Source organism: Manis pentadactyla, chromosome 2 (assembly GCF_030020395.1).
Source record: "Manis pentadactyla isolate mManPen7 chromosome 2, mManPen7.hap1, whole genome shotgun sequence".
Taxonomy (NCBI): domain Eukaryota; kingdom Metazoa; phylum Chordata; class Mammalia; order Pholidota; family Manidae; genus Manis; species Manis pentadactyla.
Genome location: NC_080020.1, coordinates 59,365,957 through 59,386,091, shown reverse-complemented (window position 1 = coordinate 59,386,091; position 20,135 = coordinate 59,365,957). Strand labels below are relative to the sequence as shown.

The 20,135-nt window shown below is 42.3% G+C and overlaps 1 protein-coding gene and 1 long non-coding RNA gene across 2 annotated transcripts in view; one reads left to right on the top strand and one right to left on the bottom strand.

Annotated features, from left to right (window-relative positions):
* The window catches only part of LOC130680998 (uncharacterized), a 94,428-nt gene that overhangs the window by 2,216 nt on the left and 72,077 nt on the right, over positions 1 to 20,135 (top strand). The window contains exons 2-4 of the long non-coding RNA XR_008994028.1: positions 7 to 103; positions 2,255 to 2,401; positions 19,679 to 19,896. This is a non-coding gene — a long non-coding RNA (uncharacterized LOC130680998). The remainder of the gene's footprint in view (positions 1 to 6; positions 104 to 2,254; positions 2,402 to 19,678; positions 19,897 to 20,135) is intronic.
* LOC118913145 (uncharacterized) overlaps positions 1 to 20,135 on the bottom strand; it is a 93,604-nt gene that overhangs the window by 17,641 nt on the left and 55,828 nt on the right.

Here is a 20,135-nt window from a genome sequence, read left to right as displayed (position 1 = left end):
CCAAAGTTGCAGTAACACTCCAGTCTGAAGAGAAGTATGGTTGCTGCCCCTTCTCTGCTTTTGTAATGCTTGCTGCCCGGCTGCAGTTGTGACACCAGCAGAGGTAACTTACTGGCTGCAAACTCGGGATTTTGTGCTTTTCTTTCTGTTTGCCTGGAGTGGGGAACCATTTTTTAGGAATGATAAGCACATGCTGGCAGCACCACATTGCTTCCTGGCACCAGGGAGACGCTGGGCTCCAGGAAACACAGGCAGCTTTGGGGGCTGAAGGAGTTCCCCTGCACACAGACTAATGCACTATGCAGCACCCAGGCGGACAGGCTTCCTGCTGGCAAGTCCGCCAAGTGGAGGGATGCTGATGATGGAGTTGGCGCTGCCCACTCTCTACAGCTTTGAAGAGGCACTTCTGGCCTCAATCACATAGCTCATTTGTCACCATTTTCCTTGGCTCCTAAACTATCCCATGGAGTATAAGTAACAATTTCCACCCAATACTTCAGTCACAACAGAAAGACATCACAAAAGGAAGGCTGTGGAGGAGTAAATCTAAGTCATAGTCATGACCTTATTCAAAGTTGTCAAAAAGTTGCCAAGTTAACCATAAAATCAAGATATGCTACTTCTTAAGCTGTGCTATTGAATGTTTGTCCTGTGTATTGGTGATTTGTGGATGAATTCTAGAGCCAGACAAGCTGTGTTTGAATCCCCAGTGCCCATGGAGGCTCATGCACCACTTATTAGGTCACCTGTGTGACCTTGAGCAAATTACTTAACTTCTCTGTGCCTCAGTTTCCTTATAAATAGGGTTGTTACAAGGGTTGAATTAATATATATGTAAAGTGTTCAGAATGCTGCCTGACACTTCCTAAGTGATATATAAATGTTAGCTTTCATTATTATGTAGAAATTTGATGAACATGAAGAGTAAAAACCTAGAAAATTTGTTAACCAAGGAACTTTAACATAGGTGTCAGGGTAACTTTATTTAAAGTATGTTCCTATATATGTCTTTTTTTTCCCCTCCAAGAATTACAGGCTACATGAACAAGGGGAAGGGCTCAGTCCCTGGGAATCTCAGTGTCCTGATTTATCAAACAGGGGCAAAAACACCTTCCTTTGTGAGGATGAGATGAGATCATCTACTTTAAATGCTTGGCACACAACGGCTAATCAATGAAGGGTCTTTCTTTCTCAAATCTGGGGTCTACTTTCAGGTTAAGTGCAAATGAAGCATCACTACAACATCCTGGTGCTAGGACCAGGAAGCTGTGTGAGAAAAGTTCCCACTCCAGAACCAGCAATGGGTGTTCCTGGGAGGAAGGCTGGGGTGGGCTGGGCTGCAGGGAGCTGGCCTGAGGGAGAAGGCAGAGAGTGGTAGCCGGCTGGGTGGCTTCATTGTCAGATCTTGGAAGGCAGTTAGGATGATCAGAGTGGTTGGCTCCTGTCATTCCTGTCATTCAGGTCACAGAGCCCATTTAGTCCTTAATTATGCCCATTATTCAGATGTTCGGAGGGTTCGGCACTTGCTCTGGTTACCGCTGGACTGAGACCCCCACAGCCCACAGGTAGAGGCTGACTGCTGCTAGGAGTCCTGTGCTATTGCCCCTCCTTCCCTCTGTGATCACACCCTGAGGGGCTGCCTCTTGGACCTCTTTCAGATCTTGCCCCTCCCATGCCTAGATTAACATCCTGACTTTACAGATTTCTCTTTCCTTCCCCTCTCTCTACTGTCTTCCTTCCACCAATGGCACTGAATGTGTCTGTACCTTCTGCTAGATCTTGCTTGCGCTATGCACCAAGGCCCACCTTGGCTGTTAGCCTTAGACTAATTTCCTGGTCGTCAGCCAATCTCATTCCTGACAATTCCATGGCCCCTTTTCTGGCCATGCTCTTAGGCCCTGGAATTTCCAAACTCAACATGTCTGTTATTACTCATGGACCTTTGCTGGGCCCCTTCTGACCCTCTCTGTGAAAAGAGTGACCCAGTGTTCCTAAGAGGGAGAGTTCTGGTCCTCAGTGGATTCAGATGTTTATCTGCACACCTGATGGCTCACTCAGCACTTCTCAGGAGAGCAAAAGTGGCTCTCTCCATTTTTGCTTTGGTAACTTGGGGTGTGTTATAGACTGAGTATTTGTGGCTCCCTAAATTCTATGTTGAAACCCTGATCCCCAATGTGATGGTTTTAGGAGGTGGGGCCTTTGGGAGGTGATAAGGTGAGGGTGGAGCTATGTGCACAGTACTAATCTCTTTTAGAGGCTCCAGAGAGCTCCACCATGCCTTCTGCCATATGAGGACACACCAAAAAGACAACCTTCTATGAACCAGTAAGTAGACCAGCACGAGACATTGACTCTGCCAGAGCCTGGGATGTGGACTTCCCAGCCTCCAGCACTATGAGAGGTAAGTGGGCGTTGTTTCAGCCTTCCAGTCTATGGCATATTTGAGATAGCAGCCTGAATAGATGAAGGCAGGGTGACAACCTGGAGGAAAAATTCAGTTTTTCCTTTGAAATATCTCACTCTACCCTTCTATTTCATTCCTACCACTATCACTTTGGCCCAAGGTCTTGGCACATCATGCCTGTGTCACTACAGCAGCCTCCTGGCTGAGCTCCTCAATGTTAGCACCATCGTGACGGTACAACGTGAACCATCTGATGTGGCCTGGCCCACCCACGGTGTGCTTCCATTGCCCTGACCATGGTGCCAGTTGCCAATTTACTGCCCCTCAGCTCCAAATGTATCCTTCATAGCCTGATTTGTGAAAATGGATATGAGACCTTAATATTTTAATATTAATACTAAATATAAATAATAATAATATTTTTCCTTTGCCACTTGGCATAAAATTAAACTTTGGCAGTGCACAGCCCTGGAACAACTGCAGGAAGGGGGGTTCTTCCTCCTGGTTTCTGTGATAGTTCCAAAGGAGTGCAGAGGGTGCTGCCTTTCATCCACCCGTCAGTCCTGGAGGTGCCCTCTGTGCCAGGTGCCTGTAGGATGCAGCTCCCCAGGGCTCCTGGCTGTCAGTTTGGGCAGCAGCAGCATGGTGGGGAGCCTCAGATACTGAGGCCTGCGTTCTAGCCCAGGTTTCTGCTCTGCACACCCTCCCCTCAGCCCCCTGGGGCTGGACATGTAGGAAACTGACCCCCAGACTAAAGAGGTACTTAGAAGTATGGTAGGTTCTTACAGTGGGAGGCACTTCCGGTTCTCACTTTCAGAACCCCTGTAGTAGCACTCAGCACTCTCTGTGTGTCCAAGCATCAGCCTCAGGTCACCCTTGCCCTGGATGTTTGTCTCTGTGGCTGTTCTAATGCAGATGGGCCTCACATCTGCAGCAGTTCCTGGCACTCTCAGGACTCCTGACCCACTGCACTCCTGTCCAGACTGATAGACTCATGAGTTCATCAGAAATATCCAATCAGGGCTCTCCCAGTCCCCTCTATAATTTGGCCCCACCATATCATGTTTCATTCATAGTCCTTAGTATTGCAGGAATACACCACCCAGTCCTTCTCGGACAGTGCTCAAGTTTCCCTCACTATTAACGTCCTCCCAGCTCTTCCCCTCCCATTCATACTCCAGCCATCCTTCAAGGACCAACTTAAATTTCTCTCCCTTCATGAAGTCTTTTTTGCCTCTTTTAGCCACCACCATTCTCTCTCTTCATACAAAGCATGCCTGTACCATATAATTGAGTGCTGAATCTTAACAGGGCCTCATTTGGTTCTTTTCTGGCTAAGATGTATTGAGATTGAGTTCTTATTATGCACCAGGCACTGCGCTGTGTGTGTGATCATTTAATCGTCTCCTCTGGGATAGTCTCCATCACATATTCTGTGTATTCCCCTCCCAGTCACCACATCATTAAAATTTTTCTTCTTTCACCAAGGAACCAAACGAGGTTAGCAAAGTAGGACTGTAGTCTATTTTTCTCAAGTAAGAATAAATATTCTTATTGTTCTCAACAAGACCAGGGTACCCTTTTTCCAGAAGATAAATAATAGGTATGTACACGGGGAGAGAATATGTAATATGTACCAAATTCCTGGGAGGCAATAGAAAGGATCAGAACACCTCCCCGCCTTTGCAGGAGTTGCTGTGTCATGCCCACAGAGTTTTCTGGGACTTTCTAGCAAACCCTTTCTGTCCAACCTGAAGAAATCTTCTGAATGGCTCAGATCTTTGAAAAAGGGAAAAGACATCTCACCAGCTTACTGCTAAAAATAGTGTAGGTGATTTCTGAATGCCTTGTCTTGATTGAAGAATAAAATGGCAGTAGACTGGCCCTGATTCTTCACATTTAAAAGGACTGTCTTAATACTCCTTGTTGACTCTGGCAGAGTCATAAAATGATCTCACTAGGAGGATTGTTTTATCTGCATTCTACAGACGAGGAAATGGGGGTAAGTGAGGTTAAGTAATTTGACCAAGGAAATGCAGCAGTTAGGTGGGAAAGCCAGCAGGTGAACCAGCACTTATATAGCAATGACATGAGACTGTCTCCAAGCGAGATTTATTGAAGAAAGGCCAGTTTTACCACATTCATGCTCACATTCAACTCAGCAGGTTGGAGCTGATATCCCCATCTTCTAGTTCCAGAGGAAGGCTTGGCAAAGCACACTACATTGCCCAGGTCCATCCAGGAAGCAAGTTAGCAGGCCTGAGGCCTCCATCCTGGCCCGGATCCTGGGGATCCCAGCTGGCGCTCTCAGTCTCTTGCTGGGTAGAGTCTTCCATGTGGGTCTTGTGGGCCCCAGTAGACATGAGCTCTCTCTGAGCAGAGATCATGTGATTTTCCCCATATGGTAGCTAAGACAGTACTGAATCTGGAGGAAGTGCCCAGTTAAACACCCAGGGATCAAGGCAGACAGTCCTGATACCCACCATCAGTTTCTTCTTGAGTAAGTGTCTGGTGTTTTGCTGTGCTACTTTATGGCTATGACATCAGCGCTCCAGGGACAAGTTTCTCTAGTTCTGTTTTCAGAAAAATTTCCCTCTTCTTGGAATTGTGTGAAGGACACTTGTCTGGTGGCTTTGGACCTTGAGGCCCCACCAAGATGTAAATTGTCCCTGGAGGACATGCTCCTCTGGAGAGACGATCACTGCAGCCAGAGGGAGGCCAGGAAGGTGGGGCTGCAGGAAGACTGCATGAAGAGGGTGCGTGGCGCTCTGCCCTCGGGTGCCCTGGTCCCGGCTCTGATGCTTGGGGGGCTTCCTCCCTCACTAGCTGGACTTCCACCCAGGACTGGAAGGATGCTCTGCGCTGCTCACCTTGGTTCAGGGAATGGCCCTGCAGAGTGCTTTTACCATGGCTCACATTTAATTCAGAGGTCTTGCTGATTATTAGTCCCTCCCCCATGATGCAGGCAAAGGAAAATAACCTAATGAAAGAGGTATTCTAATCACTGACTAGACCAAAGCTCTGGATGATGTGTAGGTTTAGTCTGTTCCACATTTGCACAGAAGCAGAACTGACTGGGTATTAATTTTCCCTTCAGTGGAAAAACACTTAGAACCTCAATGCTAAATGGTATTTTCTTACACAATGTTTTAACTCTATGAGCTCTACTTTTATTCTACTCATACAGATAAAAAAATGGAAACTGTTCCAGCTTTGTAGCTTAGGGATACTACTCTTGGGATTGAGGCAGTGATTTTTTGGAAATATTATTGAATATGACAGCAAATAAGAATGGCTACCTTTCATTTTCATCTGTTTTATTCCAAGGATTCTGTCAGATGTTTTATACATGTTAGTTAATTTAATTCCAGCAATATCCCTTTAGGATGTAGGTAGATCCTTTTATGCCAATTTGAATTATGCAAATTATGTAAACTTCAGGCACAAAATCAGAAATAAGGTGAATAATCCCAAATCAAATAAAAAATAAACAAGAATTTCAAAACACATGGGCCAAGAGAACTCTTCACTCTCTTGCCACAAGGTGCTACTCCTTTGTCTGGTGACTAGAAATATCTGCCATTCTCTGTCAGCACTAGTTTTGGAGTCATCAGCTCCTGGGAATGTGCTCCTTGCATAGATGCGATGGTCGTGTTCTGCACTCCCAGAGAGCACACAGCAGTGCAGCACACTCCTGGTACATGTGAGCGGTTGGTAAATGATCATTCAGCGGGTGTAAACAGGCCAAAAGGGAGTGTGGTAAGAATAAGCTGGTTAGTCCTATGCTAATTTGGAATGTGAGCCTGACCACTCACCTTCCATTCCTTCCTAGCTCATGGACAAGGTTGGATTTCCAGCTGAGGCTGCATAGTAACTTGTGATGTCCAGCCAAGTACCAGCACAGTGGCTTCAATTTCATCCTCATCTTGCTCTTGGACCCTTTCCTTCTCTCCTTCCCTCCCTCCTTCCTTCCTTCTGAAAAATATCACATGTGTAAGGGCCCTTTGTACATAACATTTTATTTTCAGATAACTGTAGATTTACAAGAAGTTGAAAATACAGGTCCTATGTACCCTTCAGTGGTGACATCTTATAAAACTATAGTTGCATGTGTTTTTGAAGGGGAGTAACTCATTGAGTTTATGTTCCAAGGGAAAAAATCTATATTGAGATGTAGTTACCTTCTCTTCAGGCCTCAGACCGGGGCAGGGCAAGGCCACTAGCTCATCTCAAAGCCCCACAAACAGAAGGATGTAATCAGCATCTTGAAATTCTTAATGACTTTATTTTTGAATTTACATTTGTTAAGTGAAGCACAATGGACTGACAGCACATGCACAGGAGGCTTGGAGCCTCAGCCTCTGCATGGACTCCCTGCCTCCTCGGGACAGGGAGTTGGCCTCCTGCTCCACTGCCCCTGCCCAGCGGCCATGTGGCTTCCCTGGCTGCTGGGTGCTTGGTGTGCATGTGGGAAGGAAGACTGGTGCCTAGGAGGGACTACAACTACTTGGCAAGCATCCTCATGCCTGAGGGACTTATTTTGTATTGAATAACAAATATAGGACACCATGACAAATCAAGACAGACATGGCTGAAGAAAGGAAAAAGTTTCTAAACTGCATTTTGAACAAAGGCCCCAACATTTTCATTTTATAGTGGGCCCCGCAAATTATATTGCTAGCCCTACTTAATACTGTTTTATAGCCTAGCCTCTTACAAGAAACCCAGACATGAAGATGAATATTTATCAGGAAATAGGAAGCTTCAACAGAAGCACAGAGGAATACTTGATTGTCAAAAGCAAAAATAGCTCCCACTAACATCAGAGCAATCTTCCTGAAGCACATTCTCACCAAGTCAGAGACTGCTGTAAGCCTGCTGTGCTCCCTGCTCATAGAGCACACTGCTGAGCCTCAGCCTGGCCCAGGAATCTCCATAGTCTACTCTCCCCTTACTTTCTGGATTTCAGGTTTCACCAGACCTAGCTCCCAACTACATGCAGGCCATTTTACCCATTCTTTGAGGCTGAACGATCAATTGTCCCCTAAAGCTCCAAGAGCCTGTGTCCACCTCGGAGCCCTTGCACTTGTTTCCCTGGCCCAGTCATCCTTCTCTAGGCCTCATGCAGCAAGTGCCATCTCATTCGAAGAGAAGGCCGCCTCTTCAGAGAGGTCTACCTGAATACCTGCTCTAAGCTAACCTCTCTTCCATCCCATTCCTCTCCTATTAATTATATTTATCACTTCTAAATGACCTTTGTATATTTAATTTTTTTCTAGCATAATGACCATCTCTCCCCACGAGAGCAGGGACCTCTTTTTCCTTCTTCATTTCTACATTCTTATGCCTTAAACCATGCCTGACATATATTTGTTGAATAAAGGAAGGACTCTTTCCTTCCTACAAAAACGGGAAAGTATTTTATGTCACATTTTACTTACTTGTTGTCTCTCTTTGTCTATGCCAGTAGCTTCTTGAGGGTGGGAATGATTCATTCTTATCCCTCACAATGCCTAGGAGAGACCTTGGCTTCAACAAGTTTTCACTGAATGCATATATAAAAATAAGTGGTGCAAAGGCAGAGCATTTCTTTTTCCTTTCAGAACAACTGGGCATAGCATTAAGCCATAGAGATCAAAACTAATTGCTGGAACGAGAAGCACGTGCCATTTAGCATGTACTGCGTCTGAACCAAGGATGGCCTTGGCAAAGTGTGTTATCAGACTACCCAGAGTGACCTCTGTGTTCATCACAATGCCATTCTCTTCAGGCAGTTGGTTGCCTTTGTGGCCTGTGAGATGAAAAGCTTCCCAAAATAGAGACTGGGGATGAGGTCTAGTTCTGATGGGAGGGATCAGAGATAGAGGGCACCTTCTTTAAAAGCATCAGGCATCTGTGTTATTCTTTTATCACAGCACTTTGTTTTTTTCATTATTGATAAAAAGGGAGGTACTCACAAATCATTCTGTAAATCTAGAGGCTGTGAAGAGGGAAAGGTGCAGCATTAATCTAGAGAGTGGCAGGTGTGGGGCAGAAGTGAGACCATTCACTCAAAATGGTGCACATAAAAAACAGCAGAGTGACTTGTTCTGGCTGTCCTGGGCAAGGAGAACATGAGGCCTGCCGACCAGCTCGGCTGGGTTGAGGTGAGGCCCCTTAGCTCTATGATCAAAGTCTGCAGCTGTGAAGACCACTAGGCCCTGGAGAATGAAGCAACTATGTACAAGGCCAGGGGCCTTGGAGGTCAGGCAGAGAGAGAGGACATGCAATGTTCGGAACTCATTACACAACTCCCTGTTCCCTTCCCGTGGAAGGGCTTCTCACCGGGAAATGGTGAGCCTCAGGGCTCCGCGTGGGCACTCCCACTGCCAATGGTGAAAATGAGGTGGTTCCCCTCTCTTCAGCTGTGCACAGCCCCCATGCGGCGCAGCCTCTGTGATGAAGAGTAAGTGGTTTCTTTCCCGAGGAGAGGAGGGATTCATAGAGGGTTTCAGAGGGGCAGCGGGCGGTACCCACAGGAACCCACTGCAGCCGTGCAAACTGTGGGAGAGATGGGAACCGTGCTGAGGCTGCTGGCACCGTCCACAGGGTTGGAGGCCCCCCAGGACGCTGAGATTGGCAGTGGGCTGATGGGCGAAGGTGTGATCGTGTCCGGTGGTAGAGCTGAGACCGCAGAGAGGGTTCTCGGGAAGCCCTGCCGGCAAGGCCAGGAGGGCCTGGCGGAGTGAAGGCTGCGCGGGCACCCTCCCCGCGAGGGAAACGCCCCTGCGTGACGGCCCCGTGGCTCCCCTCCTGGGGGTTCCTCCCTGCCCTGGGCGCCAGTCCCCAAGCTGGGGTTTTAGGCGGGTCTGCGCTGCAGTGAGAGGCCTGTGGGCAGAGATCCCAGCCTGCAGCGCGGCCCAGAGAAACGCCTCGCAATCAGGCAGGTGGGCCCGGGCTGGGAAGCGGAGAGTGGAGAACGGTGCTCACACAGGTCTGACGAATGGTACTGGGGTGAAAAAGCGATTATTTTCCTTCTTTTTCCACTGTTGGGAAACTCATTCTTCTTACCTTGTAAAGAGGAAATACTGCGGAACCTGGAGTTAGACCACGAGCACATTTTCCCCCTCAAAGGCATCCACTTCTGCACCTGTGCTCTCTTTGACCCTGCTTTTCCACTCTTGACGACAGGACAGGACCAAAGGGCTGGCTTTGGCCTTGTTCAGTCTGGGCTCTGAGTTGGTTTTTTCAATTGGCTAGCTGTTTCTGGTTGGTGAGTAAATTATCTGTGTGTCACATCAGTCACCGACTGAAGCAGCACTTGCTTTCCAGGACGGACTGTAGGGTGCAAAGAAGTACCCAGGGTTCCAGCTCCTGCCAAAGCAAAGAGTGGTTTAGGAGCTAAGTTACATCAGCCTTACCTCCTAATGTATCTCCAGTGTGTCTCTTTATCTTGGGTCTGTGCAGCCACCTTTACACCTGGACAGACCTACTCTGTCTGGATGCTGTAATAGCATCGCAGCTGGCCTCCTAGTTCCACTCTTGATCCACTTTTGCACCTGTGCGATCTTTGTCCTTGCTTTTCCATTCTTTATGACAGGACAGAACCAAAGAGTTTGCCTTTAGAACTGTTCAGTCTGTTGTTCAAGACTTGTTCAAGCCATTCTCCACCCAGAAGCATTGTATTAGTTTCTTATTGTTGTGACAAACTTACGGACTTAACATAGATTTATTTTTTTGGAGTTCTGGAAGTTAGAAGTTTGAAATCATTCTCACTGGGCTAAAATCAGGGCATCGGCAGGCAGGGCTGCATGCCTTCTAGAGGCCCTGGGGGGAAGCTGTTTCCTTGCTTCTTCCAGCTTTAGAGGCTGCTTGCATCCTGAGGCTCGTGGCCCTGCATCCCTTCAGCCTGTGCTTCCTCTGTCACATCTCTTCTGGGTCCGACTCTCCTGCCTGCCTCTTCTAGGGATCCTTGTGATGATACTGGGCCCACCTAGATAAGGCAGATAATCTCCTCACCTCAAGATTCTTAACTTAAGCACATCCACAATGTCCCTGTTGTCATGTAAAGCAATATATTCACAGGTTCCAGGGACTCAGATGTGGACATCTGGGGATGGGGAGACATTATTCTGTGTACATTAGGCATCCTGACACTCACCTGGTTAAAACCCATACATGATTTCCCATTGCATGTGAAATAAAATCCATCCTCCAGCACATGGCTCATGAGTCCCTGCTCATTTCTCCAGTCATTTCTCAAACCAGCCTTTTCCTGCCCTGTCACACTGGCCTATGCCTGCTCCTCTTAAAACCTCAGACCCTTTCCTTTGGAGGATCTTGGCAGTCATTGGTCTCTCTGGTTGGAATGTTCTTGTCCCAGCTCCTCATGTGGTTGTTTGTTCTCTTACTTTGGGTCTTTGGCCAAATGTCACATCTTCTGAGAGACCATTCCCCACAAACCCTGTTGAAGCAGCCCTTATCCTTGTCACTCACATCCCAGCACTGTGTAGCATATATACTCTGTTGTAAGATGGTTTCTGTATGTGGTTTAATCTCTCTAACTAAAATATAAGCTCCTATGGGAGCAGGCACCATTTTGAGTATTTATCAGCAGTATCCCCAGTGCCTACATGATGCCTGGCAAATTTTGGCATCCAAAAATATCTATTCACTGAAAAAGCTGGTATGAGGATGTTCAGGGATGGTCAGCATAAAGCATCTCTCTCCCTTTTATATGCTGTTGCCTTTTCCATTCAAATTTGGCTTATAAGCTTCATAACTGTTTAAGATTGGCAGGTATATAGCAGGAGTGTTTCCAGGTATGGAATCCACTGCTTATTGTAAGGAAGGCCCCTAATATTAATTGTGCAGCTGTTAGTAATTGAGCTACGACCTTTTATTACTTAATCCTCAAATGCCCTTTGTATCAAGCATTCTGAGTTCCACCTAACAGAAGAAGAAACTGAGGCTTATGTTAACTAACTTGCCTAAAAGTAAAGTAAAATCTGACTACAGCTCGTCTGACACCAAATCCAGTATCTTCACTTCCAAGTAAGTGAGAGAAAATGTCCTGAGACCCAGCAGCTTTGCTTCTTCTTAAGACCGTCTCCCTAGTGGAGTATTTCTGGAAAGCTACATTTTTCCTATTCCACCGGGAGGGCTAACAAAGCATTTATCTTAAGCTCCCCTGCTAACAGTTTCTTTTTCAGCTAATGCTTCATGCCACCATGTTTGAAAAACGAATCTGTAACACATGTTTATCTGAACATGTATACCTTTGCTTAAAGCATCCGAAGAGTCCCCATAACTTTCAGAATAAAGCCCAAACTCCTTTCACTGCTCAATATGTCTCTCTACTCATTCCAGTCTACGTTTCAGAGCCCATTTCTTGACACTATTCCCCATTTGATTACTACCTTCTCAATACACCCTCAGTTTCATGGATAAGTTGCGGTTAGTTTCTCTTCATTCTCATGCTGGGAGTTAACTGCAATGGTGTAGGCATGTTTATGTTCACAAGAGCACCATGAATGGAATTTATTCCTGTATCCTTTACAGATCAAAAAAGAATTCCTAATGTGGTCTAGATTTCACCTGCCCCAGATTTCTTGGTAGTAAATATCTTTACAGGCAGCTAGGATGATATAGAGAATGCCAGCAGAAATAAAGAGCTTCATAACCTGTATTTAACGGGCAGGTTACCAAATAGCTGGTGTCTCCCCCATGGAAAGTTCTGTCATTTTTCAAGAAGAGTCAGCAATGACATCTGTGCTTTCTCAGTGACCTCTCTCAATGATGCTTCTGAAATATCTCTCAGTGATATTTCTCAATGATATCTCCATGTAGAAGATGTCATAAGAGATATTCCTAAGTCCCCAATTTCATTTCAGTTCGACTAACATTTGCTGGGAACCCATGATGTATAGGCACTTTCTTAAAGACAAGGACACACAGGACTATGGAGATGGAATAAATTAATTATGACATGGAGATACTGAGAAGGTCTTAGGAAGGAGGCCATATTTTGGCATCTGTAGATGTTAGAGGCCAAGAGCAGAAGGGATGGTGCGAAGAAGGGCCCAGGAGTTGGAGGGAAAGATGTTCTGTGGTAGCAGCAAGTGGAAGGGGCTGGATGAAGCAGGATAAGCACTGAGGAATGCTATGGGGGTAAGTCTGGAAGCTGGACTCATTGTGGAAACTCTAAATGCCAGGGTGAGGAGTTTGACTTTGTTCTATGTATTGTAAGGATTTACTGAAACTTTTTGATGGCAGAAGTGACACAATACCCCATTACTTAAAATGTAGAGAAGAGTTAGCTGCATGTTTCAGATATGTTCCTGAATAAATACAAGAAAAAAGGATTGTGTTAACTGAAAGGCTACATTTTGCTCTCTAATATTTTACAGAGTTTACAAGAATGTCAACAGAATATTTGTGCATGGTTAAGATGAACAGTTTAGGTGGAAAGTTTACAAAAGCCTGAACAAAGGAAAAATTGTTTAAAAAATGCAATTCAGTTGCAGCCAAAATATGGCATTGTGGTAAATTTATCAATTGATTTCAAAATTAGAGTTTAGGATTAAATTAGGAAAGTCATATTTCATGGAGTTGCAGGAGCACTCTCTCTTTTAGCTTTAGTTTTAGCTCAGCCAATTAGTAGTTGAGTTAGCCTGGGGAATATGCTTTCCTTTGCAAGCCTCAGTTTTCGCATCTGTAAATGGGCATAATAATGTTAACCTACCTCGATGGGTTGTTGAAATGAAACAAAATGCCAAAGCCTAGTGTTTTTATTATTTTATTCTTTGGGTGTTTGTTTCAGGCTATTTGTAAGTCTTAGTAATCTACAATTAAATTTTTGTTTGCATTTAATTGGTTGAGCTTTTTGAGTAATGATCACAAGATCTTGGGAATAGTGCTATTAGTATAAATTAAATGCATCTTTTACTTGTAGAATATCATTCTTAGTGGACCAGGAAAGGTTGTGTTCATATTCTTCTTGTGAAAACTCAGACACAGAAGCCCAAAAGCTATGGGCTCATAGGTCAGCAGAAAAGTCTGCCTCCACCACCATCTTATAATATAGATTTCCTTTCATCTCTGGAATTTTAATATTTTAGAAAAGATCTATAGTGAAGGATTTATTTTTGTAGAACTTATTTTTGTTTTGACAATGTTCCTTAAAAAGAAATTATATTTTAATTTATCCATAGTTATTTTCTAGGCTTTCTGGCCTTTTAATTTTTTTTGGAAAAATTAAAGAATGTATGGACATTGCCCTCTATATAATAGCCCACTATATTCATAAAGATAATTGAAAATGTTAAATAATAAACATAGCCATTTAAACTATTGACCTTTGACAATCAATTTTAAAAAATTTAAATGCATTATCCAAATCGATTTAAGATCTTGGTATCACTGGTATGTACACCTCAGACACTGAGATGCAAGAAGAAAATAACAGAACTTCTATTTTTAGACATTTATCTAAAAATATGATAAGTTAAGCCTTCTGACTATTTTATACATAACCTGTCCGTGGCATTATCATGTAGCCTGTATTTCTGGCAGTTACAAGTTAGGAACCTACACCCTAAGTCCTGCCTCCCCAAAGCAGGGTGTGAGTTCCACACTTACAGGTGTTGACTGCATACCAATGCTGTCTGTTCATTTTCAAATATTGCAGTGTTAAGGTAATAAGTGGGTAAGGTGATTAAGAAATTTTATTACCTTATATTTAAAAAAAATTTTTTTATACTTTCCAATGATATGGGGCAGTGATCTTGAAAATCTTTTTTTACAACACAGAAGTTTGCTGGTTATGTTACAGGAAGATAAGTCATATTTAAGATTAATCATATGCTGTTTTATTTTTAAAAATAAACAAAAATCCCTTTACTTGCCAAGTTTGCTGACCTTTTCTGTGATGACAAGTAGCTATCTGTAGTGTGTTTCCTAGCAAGTATTTGAAAAAATAAGCAGACTTGGTATGCCCCTTCACAGTAAAGGTCACATTTTAATAATGGATGAGAAAGGAACTGCTTTTGAAAGAAACTCATGTTCTGAAGCAAGCATTTTGGGACTTTTTCTCATTAATGATTTAATTGCCATAAACAGTGGGTTTCACCTATAAAAACTCATATCTCCACCAGTAAGGAAATCAGGATTTAAAAATCTTTCAGAAAGATATTCTGATTCCGTTTGATGAAAATAGGAAAATGTTAACACTGCCCAGTTAGTTTGCATGGATGAGTGACTGACATCAGGGAAGATGGAAATTTACTAGCCAAATTTAAAAGAAAACATTTTGCGTAATTGGTGGATGGAATTGAAAAATGAGTACCATGATTTAGGAAACACAGCCAATAAGGCACTTGTTCTGTTTGGATCTCTGCTATCTTTGTAAAGCATACATTTAAATTACGACAGCCACTAAAACTATGTAAGAAAATTAACTGAAATCTGAGTGAGACCTTTGAATTCCTGTCTCACAAAGTGTGAATACAAGAATATAAAAAAAGTGCATTAAATAAGTTGGTCTCAACGATATTTTTAAGATGAAGAAAGAACATAAAGGATCTTTTGAATCTTTAATAAATAAAATAAGTTTTACTGTTTATTTTTTACTTCATCTTTTTAAATTTATATTTTTATGTAGGTTTAATAATAATCCATATTTTTTATGCTCAGAGAAGCATATGTTTGTGTTTTAAAAATAAAGTCCCATAGACTGGGGATGTATGCTAAAATTTTTCTGAAAGACATAATAAATAAGTTCATGATCACAGGTCTGGACTACCCATTCTAAGAACAGAAAAATTAAAATAAGTTGGGGTGATTGGATATGATTTTAAAGTCTTAAAAAAATTTTTTTTTCCTGAAAAGGAATGTTTAAGAAAAAACTACCATCTATTATTTGTATTAAGTGTATTAATAGCAATTTAACATTAGAAAACTAGGATAGTTGTAATTGCAGAAAAAAGGATAACCTATTGAATTGAAAATAATTTATTCATGGACCACTTACACATTGTCCTTTAAAAATTTTTTTGCTGTGGATTCTTTGAATACCACCATGGAACAGTACTGGTCTACACACTGCAATCTCATGATTTTTTTCCAAATGTAATATGTCACATCCTTGTACTGTTTTATTTTTGTAATTCATTTCTTCATACTGTATAAATGTTGACCTTTCCTGTGATGGTTATTTTCCCTCTTCACGTCTCCCTGGGCATAGGACTTGGGTACAGCACCCTAGTGTGCTCCTTACCAAAACTGACTCCGTCCTGGCCAGGGGAACATTTTTGCAATTTCCATTTTAGTTCTGCTCTCTGGATGCCGATGACCCACTCTCACCTCTTGGTCTCACAGTATACATTTGGCTTCTCTTCCTTCAGTATGTATTTGTCCACACCCAGCAACTGCTTCTTCAAATTTTTAAAGTCATTTTAATTCTAAAGCTATCTTTTGTGATACTTGACATCCTTGTATCTGTGGCTTCAATCTTAATTGTCACATTTCATATTCCTATTTTCTTATTGTTGAAAATGTCAAGTTACAGATTTTCAGAAACAGCCTCTGAAACCTCATTATTTACTTTCAATAATAGGAGAAGATATTGATGAAAATTCTGTGTACAATACTCCAGCTAATTATTTTTTTCATGAGTCATCTGGTATGTGTGTTAAAAGAAAAAAAGACCAAACAAAACAAAACCATATTGAAATTTCCACCAAGTTCTACAGTACACATAATATTTTCTCTATCGCCATTGTCATCTCTTAGTCATAGGAAATGAGGTAAATTGGAAGGAACTCTCATGAAAACAAAATCTGTTAAAATGATTCTAGTTTCATCACAATGTCAACAAAAATGATATTTATTGTGCTTTCATTTTTAGTATATGGCCTAAGCCTATGCCCTTAGAGAAATTAGGTAACAGACATTATCAGTTTATACACATGTGCCAAGATTCTGAACACACAAGATCATTCCGTGGGAAGAGTCAGGGTCAACTGTCAATGAAATTCTTGTCTAGTACATTCCCTGTTTCCTAAAATACCCTCTTTCTATTCTTCAGTCAGCAGTTTCCTTCCTGCCCTCTCCCCACATCACTGGATAATCGGCAGTCTTGTTAAGGTGCCATACGCAGCATTAATTTCCCAGCAGGAAATCCCTCTCTGATCTCCTGCTCCCACTTACAAGGAAGTGAATCAATGGGGACTTGGCATTTGCCTTAAAAGTTGTTGGCTTCTGTTGTGCGGCAATATTGCACTGACTAGATTCAGGAAGAGTACAGAACTTTCATCTGGTATAGAAAGAAGAAAAAGGACAACGTGGAGATTGAAAGTATGCCTGGTTTTAGAAGCACTGGCATTCTGCAGGTATATCAAAGAAGGTTCATAAAATAGAAAAGGAAAAAAGAAAATAAAAGGAGAAGAGCAATAATCTGGGAAGTCAGGGGACATCTTCCCCTCCCTGGTCTATGGACAGGTGATGGTGTCCTGCCTTCAGAAGGAGTGAGAAATGGAACTTCTCCTCCCAAGGGTATACAGCTAGACCTTGGAGATGGTCAGAAAATTGTGTCAGGCCATGGTCTCAAATGATGACCCTGATCTCTACAAGTCTTCCTGATGTTTGGTAGTCTGGAGAGGCTTGTATATCTTTTTTTTAGAATAACATTTTTAAATGCATAAACCAAAACACATAGGGTTACAAAGGACACCAATTGAAATACTGTATCAGAATATTAAAGAAAAATTCATGACAAGGTAGCATCTGCTTTAATAAACAGCACATTAAATAATAGGATCTGGTAATAGGACTAGTTGCTACCTTAATTTTGAAATAGTGATAGATATAAACTATATTTCAACATATGATCAATAACTAAAGTAGGACACAAGATATTTCTGGTTCTGTTATTAAAAAGTTGACAGACAGCTAATTTTATGGTGGTTTGTTCCCTAATTGAGGAAAATTTTAAGTTTCACTGAGAGGTTAGTGAAAATAAAGATGTAACTGTTTTTCCCCATCCAAGTCTGAGAACCTTTTAATATTATGCCAGCAGGGGTCTCTGGGATCCAGCTTAAGAACTTCCATATTTAGGGGTAGAGAGGGTGGGTCAATGAAAGGAGGGTGTCTACAGTGGATATAAGATGTAAGACTGGTAAAAGCAGGGCAGGATAGTAGGAAAAAGTCGGGGATAGCAGATGAACAACTAGATATTGCTGATTGATTCTTTTCTCCCTCATTCTTAGTGCCATCATCCGAATTCAGCCTTTTACTCTTGCCTGAATTAATGCAAGGCTTCCCAACTCACCTACAATCCAACATCCCAGCACTGCCCTATTGTCCTAAAGAACAGCTTCATTTATCTTTCAGTTAGGCTTTTGGGGTTCAAAACCACTCAGTGGTTCTTCATTGCCACCCAACTAGGGTACAGCTCTTTATCCTGAATTTAAGGTTGGTTAGTATTTGATCTGGTCTGTATGTGAAGTCTAAATCTCCATATACCCCACGATGAAATCCAACTGTTCTACTTGTGGTTACTGGTTAGGTCCCAATATATTCCTGTCCAGGCTTCCTTGGGCTTTTGCTTCCATCTGGAACTAACTTTCCCATATGACATGTGCAGAAATCCTACCCATAATAAAAGTTTAGGTTCAATCACCACCCATTATGGTAAGAACTTTGTCTTATTCAACTTGGTTTCTAGATTACTGATTAGCTGTGTTCCTTGCATACAAAAGATGATCAATAAAAGCATTTCAAATTAATGAACACAAAGACTAAACATAGGGTATTGGGGAAATCCCAAGATTATACATTTTTGAATTTAGGATGGAATTCAAGGTAGGATGATTCAACAACAGGTCTAAGAGACTGGGAGAAAGAACTCTTATATTTGAGTAGAAGAAATAGGGAGTTGATCGGTAATGAATTGGAGGTCTTTTCTCACTTTGTTTGGATTAATATGTTTCTATTTTATTTGGTTTTATTACTTTATTTTGTTGTTCCTATTGCCATCATCTTCCCAACTAATAAAGAGGAGGAGAGGGTAGTGATATTATGACATGGGGCTCTTCATGTTGGCTGGGAGCTGTGGTGGAAAGAATATCAGGATCAGAGTGGGAGGTCTAGAGAATATCCTTCACAGTGAGGCTTTTTTTTGTTGTTAAGGTTCATTGTAGCATAGTTTGGACCTAGGCTTTCCATCTCTTACGTGTTGCCTGCCTTTAACCTGTATGAAATTCGGGATAGAAATTCTCATGCTAACCAACTCCAGGTTTCCAGTTCCCATAGCACCTATTACAGAACAAGGCAATCTCATGGCTGTGGATGATATCAGATGTGATGAATTCTCTATTCCCTATAAATTATTCACAAGCAATTTCAACTTACCAGAAATGAATTTCCCTTTCTATGAAAAAGGCAAGTTTTGGGCCTTTTTACCTTAAAATAACCTAATTATACTCAAGACTAAATAGAAGGATACAGAATATTTCTCAAGAAATTTGTCCTTTGAAGGCTAAAGTGACCTAAATTCATATCTCTTTACCAGATTCAAATGTAACTTGATATCTGTTAGATGAAAGAGCTGGGGGAGAATTAATATTAAACTGACCTTGGGTTCTCTCAATTTCTGATGAAAAGTTTTAAGTTGCAAATGTTCCTTCTGTGCTTTCAGAGCCCATTTTTCATAGCTAGAAGCAGGCACTCCATTTGAGAGCTTTTTATTTTAAAATTTCTTGGGTAGAATTTTATACAGCTCATTCAATATTATAATTCCCTGCAGTATAACAAACACATCTGACCACCACACAAGATGGCAGTGAGGACAAAGGGATATGGGACCATGGCCGAGTTTGCCTTATCCTCATGGTTAGCCAGCCCAAGGAAACAGGAGACGGCAGCCCATGCCACCATGCAATATTTAAGATGAGGATGACTCAATTGAAATGAAAACATTATCTCAGCTCTGAGGTAAAAGGGAATATCTGCCAGCAAATACCCTCCATGCAAATGATGACAACAAATGTATCCCCAAGGGAAAAATGCAAATGGCGCATGTACTTCATGAATAATTTTCCTTAATTGTCCTTCTTCAACTTGTACCCTGAGAATTCCCTGTGAAGAACAAATACACCAACTTAATTGACAGTTTCTCCTTTTGCTGGCTTAGCAGCCATTTTACTGAAATCAGGAAAGGAGGCTATTCCAGGAAAAAATAATGTCTTATGGAGCCACAAAATAATTTCCACCCTGATGAAGCCTCTGACATTTCAGTTAAAGCACATGAAGTGTGTGAAGAGTGGCTGAACAGTCTACGCGAAAGTTGTTAGGCTTCCGAAGCATTAGTCCAAAGGCCCCACTGCTACACCTGCTGCCATTACTAGAAAATTCTGTGGAAGAAATAAGTCATGTGCTTCCTCTTCAAATTTTTGATGATAAAAGACAAGAAAGAAATGAAGCCTTAAATGTCTCGGGCTGTATCAGGCAACCAGGTAATCCTGCTCTATTTGTTGGCATTGGCTCAGTGGGAGCGCTGGTTAAAGAAAACTCAGTACCTGGTTACAGATGGGAGGGTGGTGGGTAAGAAGTCCAAATTTACTCTTAATTTTTTGGGCATAGTTTTCTAAACGGAAAACAAAGATACCGATGGACATGAGGAGCATACTCATGTGTGTCACCACTCCAGATGTGTTTGCTGTATCCATGTATTGTCGCCACAGAAGTTGAAATC